Source organism: Lactuca saligna, chromosome 7 (assembly GCF_052625555.1).
Source record: "Lactuca saligna cultivar CGN05327 chromosome 7, ASM5262555v1, whole genome shotgun sequence".
NCBI lineage: Eukaryota > Viridiplantae > Streptophyta > Magnoliopsida > Asterales > Asteraceae > Lactuca > Lactuca saligna.
Window position 1 is genome coordinate 83,808,496 of NC_136423.1, and position 21,038 is coordinate 83,829,533.

A 21,038-nucleotide genomic window follows, 5' to 3' on the forward strand; every position below is an offset into this window, starting at 1 on the left:
ACTTTTATGTAATTAATTTTTTTAGTTATATCATTTTTAAACCGGATGCACACGCTTTCTAATGTACTTTAAAACTACTTCTTAAGCTCACCATAACGCTAATGCAATATATAGCAAAAATGGACAATTTCCATATAAATCGATGAAGTTTTTATCCGTGCTTTTCTCTCTTCATGCTTTGTCTTTATAACATTAAGTGAGCACATAACCTCTTTGTAAATGTTGGTGTATAAAACGTAAGCTTTACCAAAACAATAATTAATAGTAAAAGTTTCCTCCAACGATAAAGACCCAGTTTTAAAAATAGTTAGAAAAAATTCAACTAATTACCTTTTTTGGAATTGACACCGGAAGAAGCTATAGACACTTTAGTATATAAGTACGAAACTACTCCATGGTAAATTCTTTTTCTAATTATTACCTTTCTATGCAAAAAGAAAAATTCTAATACAAAGGATATCGGGAAATACAATATTTATCCGTTATATATTTAGAAAATCTATATATGGTTATCAATAAAATTTTCTTTGCAGATCTCGAACTGTGTTATCTAATTATAGACATATTTTCAACTCTAGAAATATATCAAAACCCTTAAAAGATAATTTTGAAATGGCGTCTTGCCAAAAGTAGCATTGTTATGACAATATACAGTGAATTACGTTACTACACATGTCATGACACCGGGATAAATTTTGCATATTTAAAGTGTGATAACTGATAACAACGCACTCACACAAAGCTATATGGATTATCCAAACATCTTTCTCTTATTATCTTTCATTCTAACGTTCATTTATGTCGTCCTCCCCGGTTTCTGCAACTCACTGCTTCCACCGGGCCCTTACCCTTTTCCTATCATCGGAAACATCTTAAAACTTGGAAACAAACCCCACCGCTCTCTCGCCATACTCTCTAAACGTTATGGACCTTTGATGTCTCTTAAGCTTGGAAGACGCACGACAATAGTTGTTTCATCACCCGATATTGCCAAGGAGTTCTTTCACACACATGATATATTGTTTTCTAGCAGAACGATTCTGGATAGTATTCGTGCAGTTGATCATGACAAGTACTCCATTGCATGGCTGCCAGTAGGAGATCAGTGGCGTAGACTACGAAGAATAACTAATGAATATATGTTCTCGGCGCAATGTCTAGATGGTAGCCAACTACTACGTAGGGAGAAGGTATGAGCCGTGTTGATAGCATGTATATGTTTTTAATAAATTAGTAACTTATTTAAAAGTTTAAGGCTCGACTCGGTTAATAGTATATTTCATACATATTTAAATTAATACTATATATGTTTTTTTTTATTTCATTAAACCATTTAAAATGTTTTTTGATGGTATTAAATTATAATAAATAAATAAACACCTTAAATCCAAACGCCCCCTAAATACTTTATAGTTTATAGTTAAGTTTTAATTTAATAAAAGATTGATTCCGCGAAACAGAAATTGGTTTATATGTTAATTAGAAGTTTCTATGTTAAGTTGGTTGGATCGCATATTATCTAATCTAATTAAATCTCATGTTTATACGTCTAGGTACAAGAACTTGTAGATTACGTAGATGGATGTTCTACTAATGAAAAAGCCGTGGACATAGGTGTAGCTGCCTTTACAACAATTCTTAATGTTCTCTCCAAATTCATATTCTCTATGGATTTCGCTCAATATGATACTATGTCATCCCAAGAGTTTAGGGAAGCAGTGATGGCTGTGTTGGAATTAGCTGCGAAACCGAATATAGCTGACTTTTTTCCAATACTGAAACCGTTGGATCCACAAGGATTAGTACGTCAAGGAAATTTTTATGGTAAGAAGTTGTTGAATCTAATCGATGGGATCATTGACCAACGATTGCAATCAAGATCGAGTTTAGCAACAAACGATGATGTTTTGGATTCGTTGCTTAAGCTCTTCCACAAAGACGAATCACTATTTAGTCTAGATGACATGAGACATTTGTTCTACGTAAGTAAATCATTTTGGAGTGTATGTAGGGTATACTTTTAATATTGTTTCATTAATTATTTTAGGATATATTAATCGCCGGAACTGATACAACATCAAACACTTTGGAATGGGCAATGGCTGAGCTTATCCATAATCCAAAGAAAATGAAAACGGCTCGGGCAGAGATCATTCGGCTCATGCAAAACAACAACGAAAATATACAAGAAATGCATATCTCTCAGCTTCCTTATCTACAAGCAGTAATAAAAGAAATTCTCCGACTACACCCACCAGCCCCTGTTCTTCTTCCTCACCGAGCCATACAAGATGTAGAAGTGAAAGGTTTCATTGTGCCTAAAAATGCACTAATCCTTTGTAATGTTTGGGCTATGGGGAGAGAGCCTAACATTTGGTTAGACCCGGAAAGGTTCATGCCAGAAAGGTTTATGGAACTGAATATCGACTATAAAGGTCAAGATTATGAGTTTATTCCATTTGGTGCTGGAAGGAGGATATGTCCGGGATTAAATTTTGCTCATAGGATGTTGCATTTAATGTTGGCATCTTTGATTCAAAAGTTTGAATGGAAACTCGAAGGAAATATTAGAGCACAAGATATGGATATGGAGGAGAAGTTTGGGCTCACATTGCCCAGAAAAGTACCACTCGTGGTCATTCCAATAAAAGTACTTTGATTGTTTTTAAATAACTTTACTCACTTTTTTGTACATATCTTGTTTACTTAGTTTTAAATAACTATACTTTCTTTTTGTATATGTCTCTTGCTTACTTTTATGGTAATTAAGACTTGCTTTTGTTAGCATTTAGCCATTATTTTCACACTTAGTCATTCTTTTTGTACACCATTGTAAGGTCCTGAAAACGAGTCTTTATCAATGATCAAGCAATCACACAATCAATGGAATGAGAAACAAAGTAGAAACAAAATTGAAATAAGCTTTATATTGCATAAAAACGTCTGGTACAACTTGCTCTGTGACCGTGAACTATTGTGGCATCAACACTCATAAATGACCTACATAAGCCCTATATATAGTGGACTTGGGTTGACTCTGGGTTTACGGTCGTAAACAGGCTTACGGCCGTAAACTCACATCATGGTCGTAAACTACCAAACAACCTACCAAAACTACATACAAACTCAAAAGAACTTATTACAAAGAAAGCCTAGACCAAACCATTAATTAGACCCTTCAATCTCCCACTTGGTTTGGTGCTAACTTGAGCTCAGTCTTTGTCGACCACCAGCACATCCGACTTCCCCATCGCTCCGTTCCACATCCGTTTGTCAATGATCTCCACAACCATAGCTGTAAACTCTTTGGTAGCTGGCTCAAAGAGGTCTTCTGCAACTTTAATCTGATGATGGCTTAACTGATATATATCCCACTTTCCAAATTGAAGCAGGTCTCGTTTATCATACAAGCGGATGCATCCCTTCTTAAGCTTGATGACAACAGATGATGTGGTTTCATCAAACACCCAGTACTCCATTGTTCGCAGAGATCCATCTGGATGATCTTGAAGAATAGGAATTTGCTTAACTTGTTTAGTAGCTGGCCACATCACAACTCCAAGAGGTTGATTAGTTTTAGGATCAATCACACTTGGGTATATCTTAATGATTGACTCTGCAGTCTTTATGGAAGGAAAACTCTTGTGTACTTGATCCTCCAAGAAATGCTTGAACTGTGTAGCCTGGGGATTTTGAGAGACATTTGAAAAAGGGGCCTTTGATAGCTCTGAAAGATCAACCCTGGTCCACGAGTTGAAATCATGGGCATCTTTATAAAGCTCAGTTTTACCACTTTTTCGTTTCACGATCCACATATTCAAAGTTTCGTGAAATCCCCATGAAACGATCCTCGACCTATCACCATATATATTTGTAAAACGATTATATTCAAGATTTGTGAAGGTGATAGTAGGCTGATCCGCAGGAGCATTCTGATCTGAGCTCCTCTTAAACAAGTATTGACCTTTTTCAGTAGATTTAGTCAGTTTGGCATGTTTTAAGGCCACAACACTTGGAGCTTGATCTGGCTCTTCTTCAAACCTATTAACAACACGTGATGTCGGAGCAGAAGTCGCAATGGGATGAGCTTGGAGGTGCTGATTAATCCTCGACTCATCAGCAGATGTTTTGAACATGTCACCAAGTTCCTCCTCTAACTTCTTCATCAAGTCAAAGTAACTTGAAGTGAGAAGATTAAAGTGCTTCTATAAGTCAGAGATCTGCTTGGTCTTCAAAGCTTTATCCTCTTGAAGATCAGAAACTTGAATCTTCAGATTTACCTTCTTGCTCAAATGATCATTGACTTGAATGCTGAGCTTTATATTCTTTTGATCAAGCACATTGACTCTCTTTTGAAGCTCATCAATAACTGAATCATATTGTCCTGTATGATATTCTCTAAAAGCAACTCCTTTAGCTCTAGAAGAAGGTATTGAAGTTTGTTCCTAGGCTAGATGCATGTCTAGCCGCACAGAGGCATCATCAAGAACTACCCTAGGAGAAGAAAATCCTGCTTGACCAGAGGATCCACCAACCTCAAAGGTGGTGCTAGGACCTCCACTAAAAGGTTCTATTGAGATGATAGCAGGCGTAGTTGTTGGTGTAATTGGCTGGACTTGAGATAAGTCAGAATCCAGAAGCCCAAATCTAGGATCACGTCTTCTTCTCTTTGACGGAGGTTGTAGGGTCTGGACTGTTGCATCATCACTCTGAAGTGGTTCAATTGTAGGTGAAACAACATCAAGGGGATGAATCCCTGACACTGTCACCATTGGAGTTGTAGTATAAACTACTTGATCAGTAGTAACAGGTGTTTACTCGAGAACGTCATCAGAGTCCTTTATCTCCATTGTTAGGTGAGCAACATCACTGATATTATCAAGCAATGTGTTGAGATTGAGATTTGACAAAAAGTCTTTGTTATTTCCAAAGTTAGTCGGAATCTCATCTCTATCAAAGCCTGTAAGATCAAGCTCTTCATATTGATCAGTCTTAGTTGCATTCTTAGAAGACCCTTTATTGTAGTCACTTTCGACTTGGACTGATCGCAGGTCATGCTCCTCAACTACAAACACATTGGGAGCAACTGTCTCTTCCCCTTCCTGATCTGACACAATGATCACATTTCCTTCCAAGATCACCTTTTCTGATGAAGTAGGCTCAGAAGATATTTTGTCAAAGGATCCGTGAGACTCAGACGCCTAATTTGGCTCAGCAAATCTTCAGAATTTTACGAGCGGATATAGTCCTTGAAAGACAACTTTTCCTTTTAAGACTTTACTTGATAAGCCCAATAGTGTGAGGGCCTAAGGACTTCATATCAAGTGTATCTCCCTCCTTGACCATATCAGGAAACTGTCTGTTGATGAATAACTGAATGTATATTGGATACATCAAGAAGGTATCCCGTGTGATGGTATTGATGTTGACCACAAACTCGTCCAGGATAAACTTTGAAAAGTTGAAGCTAATCCCTACGGCAAGAGAAACAATAGCTCTAGTGTTTCTCAGAGATATTTCATCTGCACCAGACCTTTTGCCGGAGATACAGCTCAGGTGTAACATCCCGAAATTCAGGTAAATCTATTTAGCCCTTTCATTTTGTCAAGTTGTCAAGATTGGTCCCTTGAGTGAGTTCAAATGAATACGCTGGGCGTACTATGGAGTACGCTACGCGTACTAACGCGCTTATTTTGGACGCGGACTCTCCTGGTTACGCTGGGCGTACCCAGCGTTATGCTGGGCATAACGGGTCCAGACGCAAACCCTAAATGTTTGGCTTGTGCGCTATTTAAAGGATGCTAAGGCTCATTTCTCAGCCTCTATATCAGAGAGTGAACCCTAAGAGAGAGCCTTCCATCGTCCTTAGCTTGAGTGTGTGTCTGTTTTGGAGCTAAAAGTGTCTTGGTGTGTTAGTGAAGAAGAAGGTGAAGAGCTTGTGGAGGCTAGGGCTTGAAGTGCAAGTTTGGATCTGAGATCTACAGAGAAAGGTGCTTCATTTAGAGGTATAAAGTTCAAAACTTTCATCTTTATTTGGTTTGATATTGCATGGACCATTTCTAGGTTTAAAAGTCCCAAAGGTGGAGACTTTATGAGTGTAATGTACTCCATGGACCTAGATCTGTCCTATTTCAGTGATATTTGTGTTATAAATCCATAAAGTTTCCATCTTGGTCGTTGCTATGAGGTCATGCTTCAGTTATGAGCTTTCTAGAGTTCGGAAATGGAATGTTATGGGTGTTAGTGACTTTTCCAACTATGCAAAGGCTTAAAGTCACCATCTTTATGGATTAAGAGGCTTAGAAAGGGTCAGATCTAGAAGTTAGACGTGGGTCTTAACTGTTTAAGACCTCAAGAGCTTAGAGTCTAAAATTGGGAGTTACGTAGGGCGTAATCCCAGTACGCAGGGCGTAAGGGGTCACGCACCCAGTTTCTGTGAGAACGCCAGGTACGCCCAGCGTACATGTTTGGTACACGCGGCATAACCCGGAGAGTTGGCTTTTGTTGACTTTTAGGGTTTGATGAACTTTAGGGTCTTTGAGCCATGAGAGCGGTAAAATGGTCTTTTACCCTTCTGAGAGTACTAAGAGAGGGAATAGTCTAGCCTTAAGAAATGTATTGATTTAGAGTGTTTATTTCATATGATTAGGCGGAGGCTAGACCCGATTTTAGAGAGTTCGAGATTACCGAGTTACCCGAGGTGAGTCTTCTCACTATACTGTACCTAGAAGGGTACCTATGTGTGACCGGAAGGTCTTGTATGCTATGAGTTGCATGTGCTATATGATGTTATGTGATATATATGTTATGTATGATAAGGACTGGAAGGTCAGGAGGTTACGGACCTGAAGGTCAATACGGGTAGGGCCGGAAGGTCTACCGAGATTCGGGATGAAAGTCCCCTGAGACACTTGGATCCGAAGATCCTACAAAGTTATGGCCTGGAAAGACATATGTGTTGTGTGTGGTATTTTGGGGAACTCACTAAGCATTTATGCTTACAACGTTGTGTTATGTGTTTCAGGTACCAGTGAGGATCGCGAGAAGGCGCCGACTTGATCAGTACACACATGAGGAGCCTTTACATTTTTATGATCTTGGAATGTGATGTTATGAACTGATTTTTTTGATATAATGATATTTTTATAATAATTATGAATGAAAGTGTGTTTTTAAAATGTGAAAAATTATTTGAAAATTTTGGGTGTTACAAGTTGGTATTAGAGCCTTGGTTTAAGGGATTCGGGTACACCTTTGGGCGTATCTAAACTCAAACTGATGATTTGAGAGATTTAAAAAAAAATCACAAAAATGTTCCTCAAGAGTAAAATGTTTTTGAAAAAGCAGAGCAGAGCAGTGTGTACGATCAGCCAGCACCCGAACAGTGATTTCCCAAAATACCCTTACATTATGTGTTATGAGATACGTTATGATATGATATGCGTGCTTAATTAGGCTAGGTATTCATATTAGTACTAGAGTGGCCTAACTTGTGATGCCTTAGCCTAGGAAGATTTCTGCTGCTTGAGAGTGAGTAGATAGAAGTGAGGAGCTTATGAGAGATCTACCGATGAGTAGCCTATGCTAGCGAGATGTAGAGTACTTGTGATCTGGGATCCAAGGAGGAGGACTTGAGGTGAATATTGATGCGGTGTGGGCAGTAGTATAAGCGCCCGTACTACCAAAGACACTGTATCAGTGTGCAGTCCAAGTAAGAATCCTTAGGGTTCTAGGGAGCAAGTAGGGATGTGTTATCGAGTGCGAGTATGCTCAAGCAGGGTCTCTGGTATATTTATGTTGAATTTCAGAGAAACATCATGGTTCGGACGCGCCACAGACCAGAGACCAGCGGGGTGAGTGATGAGGAGCTATGCCAGATGATTCATAAGGAGGTGGATGCGTCTATCCGAGCCGGGATTCCAGAGATGTTCGGGTCTATCAAGACCACATTGATTGAGACCTTTGATGAGCGGTACGCAATAGTGACTGAGGCTGCGGCTGCTGCAGCTACCGTCGCTGTTTTTGCTGCCAGGCCACCAGAGTTTGATGGGATGCAGGATCCGATCGCTGCGATGAGATGGATTTCTGATATCGAGGGATGTTTCTACACATGTTCCTATCCAGAGCATTTGAGGGTATGGTTCACGCTGAACCAGCTTCGCTTGGGAGCGATGGATTGGTGGAAGTTCGTGACGGCGAGCTTCACTCTTAGGGAGATTTCTGAGGTGACTTGGGAGAGGTTCACCACCATGTTCAGAGACAAGTATGCTCCCCATGTGGAGAGGGAGCAGTGGGCTCAGGAGTTCTTGACCCTCAAGCGGGGTACTGATTCGGTTACTATGATTACCAGGAAGTTTCATGAGAGGGCGATGTTCTGCCTTGAGCAGGTGTCTACCGAGCAGGAACGCATGAGTCGATATTTGAGCATTTTGAGGAGGGATATTCGGGAGTTCGTATCGAACTCAACTTACTAGAAATTTTCTGAGTTTCAGGAAAATGCCCGGAAGAGGGAGATTGAGCTGGAGACTCAGGCTAGGGAGGAGGTCGAGTCTCAGGGGATGGATAGGAGGCCAGCATAGTTTCAACCGGCAGCCAAGCGGGCAAAGCCCGCCGATTCGAGATCTGGAGGCCAGAAGTGCCGCACTTGTGGAAAGTGTGGCAACGGACACGATGGGGTTTTTTGGTCTGGTCCTTGCTACAAATATGGAAAAGAGGGGCATATAGCCAAGGATTTCCCCAAAGGATTCATGGTTTGCTTTCATTGCAACCAAACGGGACATCGGAAAGCCGATTGTCCGTAGCTATGAGGGACAGCCCAGGGAGCACAGTAGGGATCTACCCCTGCCGCCATGCGCGCTACTGAGGTTCGGCCGGTGAAGGCCGAGGCACCGAAGGCTCGTGGGAGAGCCTTCTAGTTGACAACAGAGGAGGTCCGTGCAGTGCCCAATGTCATGGATGGTATGTATTCTTTCATTTATTTATGTTGAGTTTGAGGTGTTGTGCTTATTTTATGATATGCATAGGTACTTTTCTTGTGAATTCTGTACCTGCTTTCGTGTTATTTGAGTCGGATGCGATTCGGTCATTTGTTTCCTTGGCATTTAGTCAGCACATCAGTATCCGGCGAGAGGCGTTGAGTCGACCTCTGTGAGTTTCTATAGATAATGAGCGAGGGGTGTATGCTACGGATGTGATCCGAAGATGTATACTCGAGATCTTCGGTGTGGAGTTCCTGATAGATCTGGTCCCGATTTCGATGGGGGACGTATGTGTTATAGTGGGCATGGATTGGTTAAGCCGATTGGAGATGTTATAGACTGTGAGCGTCAGTTGGTGACGATACGAGACCCTATTGTGGGAGTGCTTACGGTGTACGGCGAGGGTACCCGATGTGGGTCAGCGTTTTGTTCGTTTTCCAGAGCGAGATAGAGTTTGCAGCAGGGCTGCAGCAAGTTTGTAGCCTATGTGATGAACACACAAGTGGCCTCTGGGAGGCCAAATTCGATCGATGAGGTCCTAATAATGTGCAAGTTCCCAAATCTTTTTCCCAAGGAATTGCCAGGTGTGCCTCCCAAGAGGCAAGTAGAGTTCCGTATCGACTTGGTTTCGGGGGCAGCACCTTTCCCCAAGGCGCCTTATCGCCTAGCGCCGCTAGAGATGCAGGAGTTATCCTCACAGTTTCAGGAGCTGCTAGGGAAAGGGTTTATTAGACCGAGTAGGTCACCTTGGGGAGCGCCGATCCTTTTTGTCAAGAAAATGGATGGTTCACATCGGATGTGCATTGATTACCGAGAGTTGAACAAGTTGACGGTCAAGAACCGTTATCCGTTACCGAGGATCGGCAATCTGTTCGATCAGTTGCAGGGGGCGTCTTGGTTTTCAAAAATTGACTTGAGGTCGGGATATCATCAGATGAGGGTTCGGGATGAAGATATCTAGAAGACGGCGTTCAGAACTCGTTATAGGCATTACGAGTTCGTGGTGGTGCCTTTTGGGCTCACCAATGCATCGGCAGCGTTCATGGATCTCATGAACAGGGTGTACAGGCCGATGTTGGATCGGTCAGTGATCATGTTTGTTGACCATATTTTGGTGTACTCGAGATCTAGAGAGCAACACAAGGAGCATATGGGAGAAATTATCGGTATATTTAGATTGGAGAGGATTTTCGCCACGTTCACCAAGTGTGATTTTTGGTTACGAGAGGTCCAGTTCTTGGGACACCTCGTTAACCAAGAGGGGATATTGGTCGATCCAGCCAAGATTGAGGAGATTATGAGATGGGAGGTACCGAGATCGCCCACCGAGATTCGAAGTTTTCTAGGGCTAGTCGCCTATTATCGGAGACTTATCTGGTATTTCTCCAATATCGTCATGCCTCTCACCAGGTTGACCTGGAAGGGTGTTGCTGTTTCATGGAGTACATATCAACAGACCTCGTTTGAGACACTTCGCCAGAGATTGTGCGGAGCCCCGATGCTTGGCCTCCCGGAAGGGATGGAGGATTTTGTGGTGTATTGTGATGCATCGATATTAGGGTTAGGTGCAATACTTATGCAGAGGGGGCATGTGATAGCGTATGCGTCGATGCAACTGAAGCCTCATGAGACGAGGTATCCCACTCACGATTTGGAGTTGGGGGCAGTGGTATTCGCCTTCAAGATCTGGTGTCACTACTTGTATGGAGTTTGGTGTACCATCTATACGGACCACAAGAGTTTAAAGTATTTGATGGACCAGCTCAATCAGAATATGCGCCAGAGGAGATGGCTGGATGTGGTAAAGGATTATGATTGTGACATCCTGTACCACCCGGACAAGGCTAATGTCGTAGCTGATGGCCTAAGCCGTAGGGCAGAGAGCGCCCCGATTCAGGATATTTGTATGCGGTTGACAGTGATGACTCCGGTGTTGGACACCATTCGGGAGGCCCAGGAAGAGGCCGTGAGACCGGAGAATTGTAAAAGGGAGCGGGTGATTGGGCAGGTGCCGGAGTTCATTACCGATAGTCGCGGGTTAATGACCCTTCAGGTTTGGATTTGGGTGTCGTATGCAGGCAGAGCGCGCACCACCTTGATGGAGGAGGCACATAAATCGAGATTTTCGATCCATCTTGGGTCCACTAAGATGTATTTGGATTTGAAGAGGGATTATTGGTAGCCATGTATGAATAGGGATGTAACATGGTTTGTTGAGAGGTGATTAACCTTTCGCAGGGTTAAGGCTGAGCACCAGTGACTGCATGGCTTGTTGTAGCCACTGGAGGTTCCCCAATGGAAATGGGAGCATATTTCTATGCATTTCATCACCAAGTTGCTGAGGACCGCAAAGGGTGTCTATGTAATTTGGGTGATCGTAAACTGGCTGATGAAGAGCGCTCACTTTCTTGCTATTAGTGAGATCAGGATGTACGTTTTACTTCCAGGTTCTGGAAGAAGTTCCAGGAGGAGTTGGGTACGAGGTCGCATTTCAGTACCGCTTTCCATCCACATACGGACAGACAGAGTGAGCAGACGATTCATACGTTTGGCGGCATGCTCTGGGCATGAGTGTTGGACTTCGGGGGAAGTTGGTGTTGGGTTATGAGCATTCTAAAACTCCTAAGTGTACATGCAACCCTAAATACCTTGGATCTATGTTTTCTCTATTATACATGCAAATATGAACATCCAAGGTATTATCCTAATCTAGCATACAAAACTATCAATATAACAAGATAGAATACATACCTCTTTGATGTAGAATGTCTTCATGAAGCTTGAGTGCCTAGTGCCCCAAGTGTGACACCTCAAATGGTTCACAATCATCAAAACACTTAGAATAACTTGAGAGAACTCTACACTTCATGAAATCGGCTAGCCCTTTCTTAGTCTTTCTAGAGGCTGACTTTGATCAAGAATAAGATGTTTATATAGTGTTACAATTAGGGCAAACCTCAATTGTCATGACTTTCCATTTCCTTGGATCCATGGGTTCAAATACACCATGGAGCATCATATGGGTTTTGGCCCAACTAGATAATCCATGGAGCATTAGCCCACTATACAAGTATGGATGATTTACACAATCAACCCATATATTTAATTAGTCTTCTTTTGATCACTTAATTAATCCTAGATTAATTCTTGATCAATACTAATTAAATAGTCTCATTATTCTTATTATTAATATACTAGAACTTATAATATATTAATAACCATAAGTGTCTTATTTCTCTCATTATAGTCTATCCAAGTGCATGATGGTATGCAACCCAAATGGACCATGCCGGGTCGGGTCAAGTCTTACCAATTATAGTTATGGACTTAGACATTAATCCAACAGTCTCCCACTTGGATAAGTCTAAAACTATTATTGCGTATGACTTCAGGAACCAACTAGCAATCGTAGCTCTCAAAACCTTCTGTCAAACTCTGACCTTGTAGATGAACTCTGACCTTTGTTAATGACTTGTCTATTAGATAAGGGATCATATATTCCTCTATTCTAGATATCATATGGACTGAGACATCGATTATAATCATTCTCTCTGTCCATTTGTTGTTTCCCGATTTCCGATTTATGACGACTGACTAATTGAACAAATCAAATCAGTCCTGGCCCGACCGAGCACTTCCAATTGTCATCATCAAATTATCGAGGGGCCCACAGATATCGCTTTTATCCCAAAGGTAAAAGGAATGGATAAACTTCGACTCATATGGCTTGTTCTACTACTTGTTGAATCATACACAAAGGCACGTTTTATAGCACCGAGTTACCAAATGCGGTTTCGTACAATCAATGTACAATCAACTCATAGTAACAACTCATATCTCTAGGTTTGAAGAATATAAGATATTATCTTCTCATGATCACTCGTGATAAAATCCATGAAGTGATTCCAATGAGCGCGGTTTGAATCCAATGCTCAAAACTTATGAGCACTCATGAGTGTTGTAGCCCTTTGTCTAACACCTTAGACCTCTACAAGCCAACCCATGACAATCTTAATTCATATCTACTTCCAACATATGACCGACTGTGGATGGTTTGAACAACTTAGTCATTCCGGAAGAATAACCTAGTTTATTCGGGAAGTCAAAACATGCAAAGTGAAACACAATAATAATTGAATCCAATATGGTATCAAAACCTATGAACATAAATAAAACACCTTTTATTTATCACCATATGATTACACATTATTCATTGTATACTGTTTCAGCTATCAACTTTATTCTTGAATTTAAAACAATAGTTGTCCCATACTCCAAGCATGTACACTATGTTTTCTAAACACTGGTCATGTTATACACCAACTATGCATACTATGTTTGTCTATGATCTTTACTTTGTGAAGTAGATCAATTGAACATAACTTCAATGATTCTCTTTTCGCACTCTCAAATCCTTACTGCAAATGCAAGAATTCCAAATTCATGCCATTTACTGAAATCTGTTAGATTCTAAACTTATATGCATTGATCCTCTTGTAACGATTATGCACAAATTCATAAAGACTTGGAAATAATCATTACAGAGTATTCCAAAGGAGATCAATTCCTTGGAAACATCCTTCTTGCATTGAGTTTCCTTAATCTTACACAGATTGAAATTTCTGACTTTGAAACATTTCCAGATTCATTTTGATTATCACTTCTGAACAAGAGTTGCCTCCTTCCAGATTATGTCAATATGGTCCTTAATCTTACACCAACTATGCATACTATGTTTGTCTATGATCTTTACTTTGTGAAGTAGATCAATTGAACATAACTTCAATGATTCTCTTTTCGCACTCCCAAATCCTTACTGTAAATACAAGAATTCCAAATTCATGTCATTTACTGAAATCTGTTAGATTCTAAACTTATATGCATTGATCCTCTTGTAATGATTATGCACAAAGTCAAAAAGACTTGACAACAACCATTACAGAGCATTCCAAAGGAGATCAGCTCCTTAGAAACATCCTTCTTGCATTAAATTTCCTTAATCTTACACAGATTGAAAATTCTAATTTTGAAACATTTCCAGATTCCATTTTGACTATCACTTCTGAACAAGAGTTGCCTCCTTACAGATTATGTCAATATGGTCCTTCCAGAATTATCACTATACTTCCAACTGTCCCTGAGCAACCAATCTTTGGTAAACCTTAGATTGTCCTCGACAATTGTTTAATCCTTTTAGTCATATCCAGTTCTAAACCTTTTCCCTTCTTAATGCCCCAAGCATTTGGAAACTTTTAGAAAGGATGAATATAGCACATGTAATCGATCCTATATCCGAAGCATATGGGACACGATTCATGATGTCTCACATAAAGACTAAACCAGTCTTTTGCTATAACATTTCCATTTCTATTTGCCAAGTTCTCATAATTCAGATTATGAAAAGGGATGTCGTAATCATAATCGAATTTAAGAACGCAAATAACAGACCCATATACAGAATTTCCTTATGTTGAGCCATTCCAACATGAAATTCATATATATTTCCTTGACTAAATGCTTAAAACCTCACGATCTAAGATTATAGATTTGAGATGAAGTATAATTTCCTCTCCCTTAATTATAGCAAAACAACTTTTTCCCAATTGAAACCTTTTGTTTTCTATAATTAACATTGCTAACTTGCAATTCTTATCATAATTATCATGCTCCCACTAACATGATGATTATTAGCATAACACTTATGCTCCCACTAGCTTTGACATGTACTCAGAAATCAGCTGGACTTGTAGAAATCAATACTTTATTGACTTTCTTACCAAAGTTCAGATTTCTGATACTGGATTGTTTTGATAGAACTTTATCAAAATCATACACCTTCCCTTAGATAGCACACTTGTGTGTCTAAATAGTTATGAAGAGGGATGTCGTAATCATAATGGTTAGACCTTTTTGCCACTTCTCACAAGTCCAGGTTAGTGTGCCGGTAAACCACACACGCTCCACTAATGACTTTGAGAATGCAAATATCACAATTGCTATCTAACTAAAATCTACTTAGTGAAAGTGTTTCCTCACCATCATTTTCATGAATCGGAGAGAAACCTTATGACACTTAGATTTAAAGGTGTATGTGTTCTTATCCATGTGAATTGTCAAAACCATAGTCACAAGACAAGGATAATGACAAATCCAAACTCATATGGACTGAACTCAATCTTAACTTCTTGCCACCTGGCAGCTCAAGGGCCTGCCATTGCTTCCAAGTTGTTGTGCAACACATTCAGAACTCTAAGAACTCATATGCAAAGCCAACTTTGATTGGAATGGGCATAGAATATGTCAACACGATAGGCTATAAACCTTAAGTCGTGTGCTAGTGAAGAACTTCAAGTTTTATTCTTGATTAGTTCTTGAGAATTTCAAGACCTTTAAGACTCCCATTGTCCTCTTGACCTATAAGACTCCCTTGTCAAACATCCAAGAGATAGTGTGGATTCTAACCAAGACAAACACTTCACACAATTGGCCTAAGTTGGTCTTCGTTTTATCCAAAACATCACAACTTACCAATTTCAAATGTACAAGAGTAGAAAACTTTTACTCTTACATTTGATAAGTGTTCTTAAACCTTCTTTAAGACATGTCACTCATATTACAATCTTGGAGTATGACTCTAAGACTTCTATTGGAACGAAGTTTGACTCATCTTCTTGATTTAACCATTTCAACAATTCAAGATCCCTTCTTCTTAGTCATAAGAATGCACTAAGACTTCCTTAGAGAACAAATTTTGATATGGTTTCTTAATCATTAAGATGATCACAAAACTGATACTAAAGTACTCTCCCATCTTTTCAGATTTGAGAAACTTTTATCGTTCTGCCTAATTTGATTCTTCTTATTCGCTCTGCCTTACATTGGAACCTCTTTCCAATGTCTCAGAGTTACACTTAAGCTTGTAAGTATAATCATATTTACTGAGCTTTAGTAAACTATGACGAATAGCCTTATATATTTTGTGGTGGACTTAATCAGTGCACATGACTATGTACTCGATCCCTTAGTCCATTACTTGACTCACACATCCATGTGAACAAGTAATTAGTCTTAACTTTTCCAATACTTGAAAGTTCTCATTCATCATGATATACAACTTGCATGATTCCAAGTCTCGGTCCAATTGAGACTTTAGATGACGAGAATCTTTCCTTATTTGGTAAATTTAGACATTACCACAAATGAAAGAATCAATTTCATATTTCCACTCTTGCTCTTAATGGAATCATTTAAGCATCAATTTTTCCTCAAATGCCATTGTAAGGATATTTTAAAATAAATAAAATCAAAAATTTCCTTTTATTTTAAAACTTGCGGAAAAACTTATCCTTACAATCCATATGAAAACTTGTTGTTATCTATTCTTAAGCAATATCTCATAACTCCTAAGAATTAGCTCAAGAATCCGATTTTTCAAACTACGCGATAGAAATCCATCTATGCGATCAGATTCAACATATTCTTTCTTTAAGTTTCTTCACATTTCTTTGATTCTTAAAACATCACCATGTGACCCAGTCACATCATGTATCAGGAATCTCAGAATAGAAACTTAACAGAGTTAGATTAGTGGACTTTACCTGAAGTAGAGTCAACCTTATTGACTTTAACATCCTTAGGTAAATTTGGCAGCTTCGCAACCAATGCCCCTTTCTTTGGCAATATAAACATATGGACCCTTTGATAATGGTACACGGGACTATCACAGACTTAGACTTTTCTCTTTACCATTTGGTCAACCGAGTTGACTATGGCCGATCCCTTTCCATTGGGAAGAGAATGCTTTTCTGGATTTCCTGTGTCACTATTGTCAATGTCCATAAAGTTTCAGGAAGTTGATCTTAGCAAATAGATAAGATCATTAAGGGTCTTGTCATAGTCTGTTTCATAGGTGTTCCAAGAGAACTCACTATGTGACTTAGAAAGTGATTGAACCACCAACTTTCTCAAGACTTTGACACCCAACTCTCCCGGCTTGTCAATATGTGACTACATCTCCAAGATGTGATCACACCTAGACCTTTACTTGCCAATAGGGCTCGAGTGACTTTAAACTTTTAAAGAACTTGTGGGGTAGGGAGAATATTTGGAGGAGGTGACAGAAGTATGATTTCCATTGGAACATCTTCTTCATTTAGGAAAGCTAGTTTCAAGAGATTTGGGAAGATCATAAATGTCTAAACCAGACATGTTTTGGGAGATATTCAAGATAGTTGATCTTAAAGTCCTTAATATGACACCCAATATGAAATATTAAGGCTAGGACCCAACAGACTATTTTATAACTTAGAAGAGGTATGCCGTAATCCAAGCTATAAAACAATTTGAAGGTAGGTGAATGACGATTCACCAATTTCCACCAAAATAAACGAAATGTATTATTAGGTTTTAATTGGATTTGAAATTCCTAGATCTTTTGAGATTCATTGAACTATTCAATGGCATGTTTCAATCTCGAGTGTGCCCTTCAGGTTTTGTGACTGGGATGCCGAGGATCACAAAACAAGGTGTGAAGTAACCATGCAAATTACTTGGTACCCTTAATAAATTACCCCTCAATCGATGTGCCGGTTAACCACACACGCTCCATCGATACTATGATAAACATTAAGTTACCCTTTGTCTACCTTGTTAAATACGAGTTAGTGTGCCGGTTAACCACACACGCTCCACTAACCGACTTAAACAAAGTGCAAAGTGTAATTTCATGGATTAGCACCTTCTTCACATTTTCCTATGTAATTAAGATTGGGTATTTATAAGAGTTTAGTTACTTAGTATTTATCATTAATACTTTTAATGAAGGGAGAATTATAGTCCTGTCAAACCCGTTCGGCTAACGACCCTTCACCAGTCAAGCAAGCGGTGGGTGAGAGTGGACACCCATTAAGTTGCCATTTTATAGGCAACAACCTTATACCCACCTTATAGACCGGCTTCGTGAATGAGGCGTACTAGCGGTAAGACCGACTTTACTCTTATACATATATATGTATATATATATATATATATATATATATATATATATATATTATTAACTTATAATATTATAAAGTATAAGGGTTGAATTTTAACTTTTAAAATTCTAAGGGCTAACTTGGAATTAAAGTATTCATAAGAGAAAACTTTACAAATTCCAAAACTTTAGGGCAAGTTTTGAAACTATTCAAAACTAATTAATTTCATAACTTATGTATTTAAAGTAGTTTTAATCCAAAAACTCTTCAAGTTCCATAACTTGAGGACAAATTATGGAAGACTTTAAACTAATAAAGAATTAACTTTTTCTTTATTTTTATAACTTATGGAATTAATTAAGGTTACATTATTTTATTTATTTATTTAATTTAATGAATAGACTCTTGGTCCTCCATAACTTGAGGACAAATTATGGAGTCATAACTCCAATTAATTAGAATTAGACTCTTCATTTTGTAACCTTTGCCAACTTTTATGAGTTTTATGAAACTTAAATGTGACTTTTCATATAACTTGAGGACAAGTTACAAAAACAGATTTTAGCATCAACTCTTAGATTAAAATGGATTGAAAACATAATTTTCTATTAATCTAAATCAACTCATAAGATCAAAATAATTAAAAAAAACTTTTGGATTCCATAACTTATGGAGTTTAATGTTTGTTTAATGATGAAACTTTTCATGTTCCATAACTTATGAACTAGTTATGGAATTCTTTAAAGCATTAACAACAATTTTTTGTAACTCCATAAAAAACTTTGAATCAATTTTTTTTTAAATCTTTTGATATCCATAACTTATGGAGGTTTCAAAAACTCTTTAGATCAAACTTTTAAAACTAATAAAATAATCATATCATTTTATCTTTTACTAAATTTGACCTAATTTAACTCATATAGCAAATGATTCAAATTTTACAAATAATTAGTTTTTCACAAAAACAAGTAATTATCTTAAAATTTGACAAACGTCAATTTTTTTTCAACTTTGAAAATAAAATATTTGCACCAATATAATAGAAAACAACCCATGGCTCTGATACCACTGTTGGGTTATGAGCATTCTAACACTCCTAAGTGTACATGCAACCCTAAATACCTTGGATCTATGTTTTCTCTATTATACATGCAAATATGAATATCCAAGGTATTATCCTAAACTAGCATACAAAACTATCAATATAACAAGATAGAATACATACCTCTTTGATGGTGCTTGTCTTCATGAAGCTTGAGTGCCTAGTGCCCCAAGTGTGACACCTCAAATGGTTCACACAACACCATAAACACTTGGAATAACTTAGAGAGAATTCTACACTTCATGAAATCGTCTAGCCCTCATACACACACACATATTGTCGATTTCTTGAGCCATGGGTTTCTTTTATATGGTGGCTATTAGTGTTACACCATGTAACTCATGACTTTACCCATTCCTTATGCTCCATGGATTTTAACCTCCATGGAGTATCCATGGGTCACCCCATGGACTTAGTCCAACATAAGGAATCTTGGATCACAAGCCCACATATATAAGAATGAATGATTTACACAATCAACCCATATATTTAATTAGTCTCCTTTTGATCACTTAATTAATTCCAAATTAATTCTTGATCAATACTAATTAAATAACCTTATTAATATATTAGAACTTATAATATATTAACAAACCTTAAGTGTTATTTCTCTCATTTTAGTCTATCCAAGTGCATGATGCCATGCAACCCAAATGGACCATGCCGGGTCGGGTCAAGTTTTACCAATTATAGTTATGGACTTAGACATTAATCCAACAGACCTGTCCCATTTCAGTGATATTTATGTTATAGATCCATAAAGTTTCCATCTTGGTCGTTGCTATGAGGTCATGCTTCAGTTATGAGCTTTCTAGAGTTCGGAAATGGAATGTTATGGGTGTTAGTGACTTTTCCAGCCATGCAAAAGCTTAAAGTCACCAACTTTATGGATTAAGAGGCTTAGAAAGCGTCAGATCTAGAAGCTAGATGTGGGTCTTAACTGTTTAAGACCTCAAGAGCTTAGAGTCTGAAACTGGGAGTTACGCGGGGCGTAATCCCAGTACGCAGGGCGTAAGGGGTCGCACACCCCTTTTTGTGAGGACGCCGGGTTCACCCAGCGTACATGTTTGGTACGCGCGGCATAACCCGGAGAGTTGGCTTTTGTTGACTTTTAGGGTTTGATGAACTTTAGGGTCTTTGAGCCATGAGAGGGGTAAAATGGTCTTTTACCCTTCTGAGAGTACTAAGAGAGGGAATAGTCTAGCCTTGAGAAATGTATTGATTTAGAGTGTTTATTTCATATGATTAGGCGGAGGCTAGACCCGATTTTAGAGAGTTCGAGATTACCGAGTTACCCGAGGTGAGTCTTCTCACTATACTGTACCTGGAAGGGTACCTATGTGTGACCGGAAGGTCTTGTATGCTATGAGATGTGTGTGCTATATGTTGTTATGTGATATGTATGTTATGTATGATAAGGACCGGAAGGTTAGGAGGTTACGGATTGGAATGTCAATATGGGTAGGACCGGAAGGTCTACCGGGATTCAGGACGGAAGTCCCCTGAGACACTTACAGAGTTATGGCCTGGAATGGTGTATGTGTTGTGTGTGGTATTTTGGGGAACTCAATAAGCATTTATGCTTACAGTGTTGTTTTATGTGTTTCAGGTACCAGTAAGGATCGCAGGAAGGCGCCGGCTTGATCAGTACACCCATGATGAGCCTTTACATTTTTATGATCTTGGGATGTGATGTTATAAACTAATTTTATGATACAATGATATTTTTATAACAATTATGAATGAAAGTGTGTTTTTAAAATGTGAAAAATTATTTGAAATTTTTGGGTGCTACATCACGAACACATGAGCTAGGAATCTCCAATAGAGTGGCAGAAGCTTCTTCACTGTAGGAGGAGAGTCGCCTTTGTACCCTATCTTCTTCAAAAAAATTTGAGTGTCTTGAATCTAGATCTCAGTGGGAAAACTAGGTAAGTCATTGATCAACAATTTCTCTCTAATGAACTGCTCATTGATCACAAC

General features: G+C 38.8%; 1 pseudogene; it reads left to right on the plus strand.

Annotated features, from left to right (window-relative positions):
• Positions 1-746: 746 nt before the first annotated feature.
• On the plus strand, positions 747-2,659 carry LOC145007101 (cytochrome P450 76T24 pseudogene; annotated as a pseudogene).
• The last annotated feature ends 18,379 nt before the right edge of the window (positions 2,660-21,038 follow it).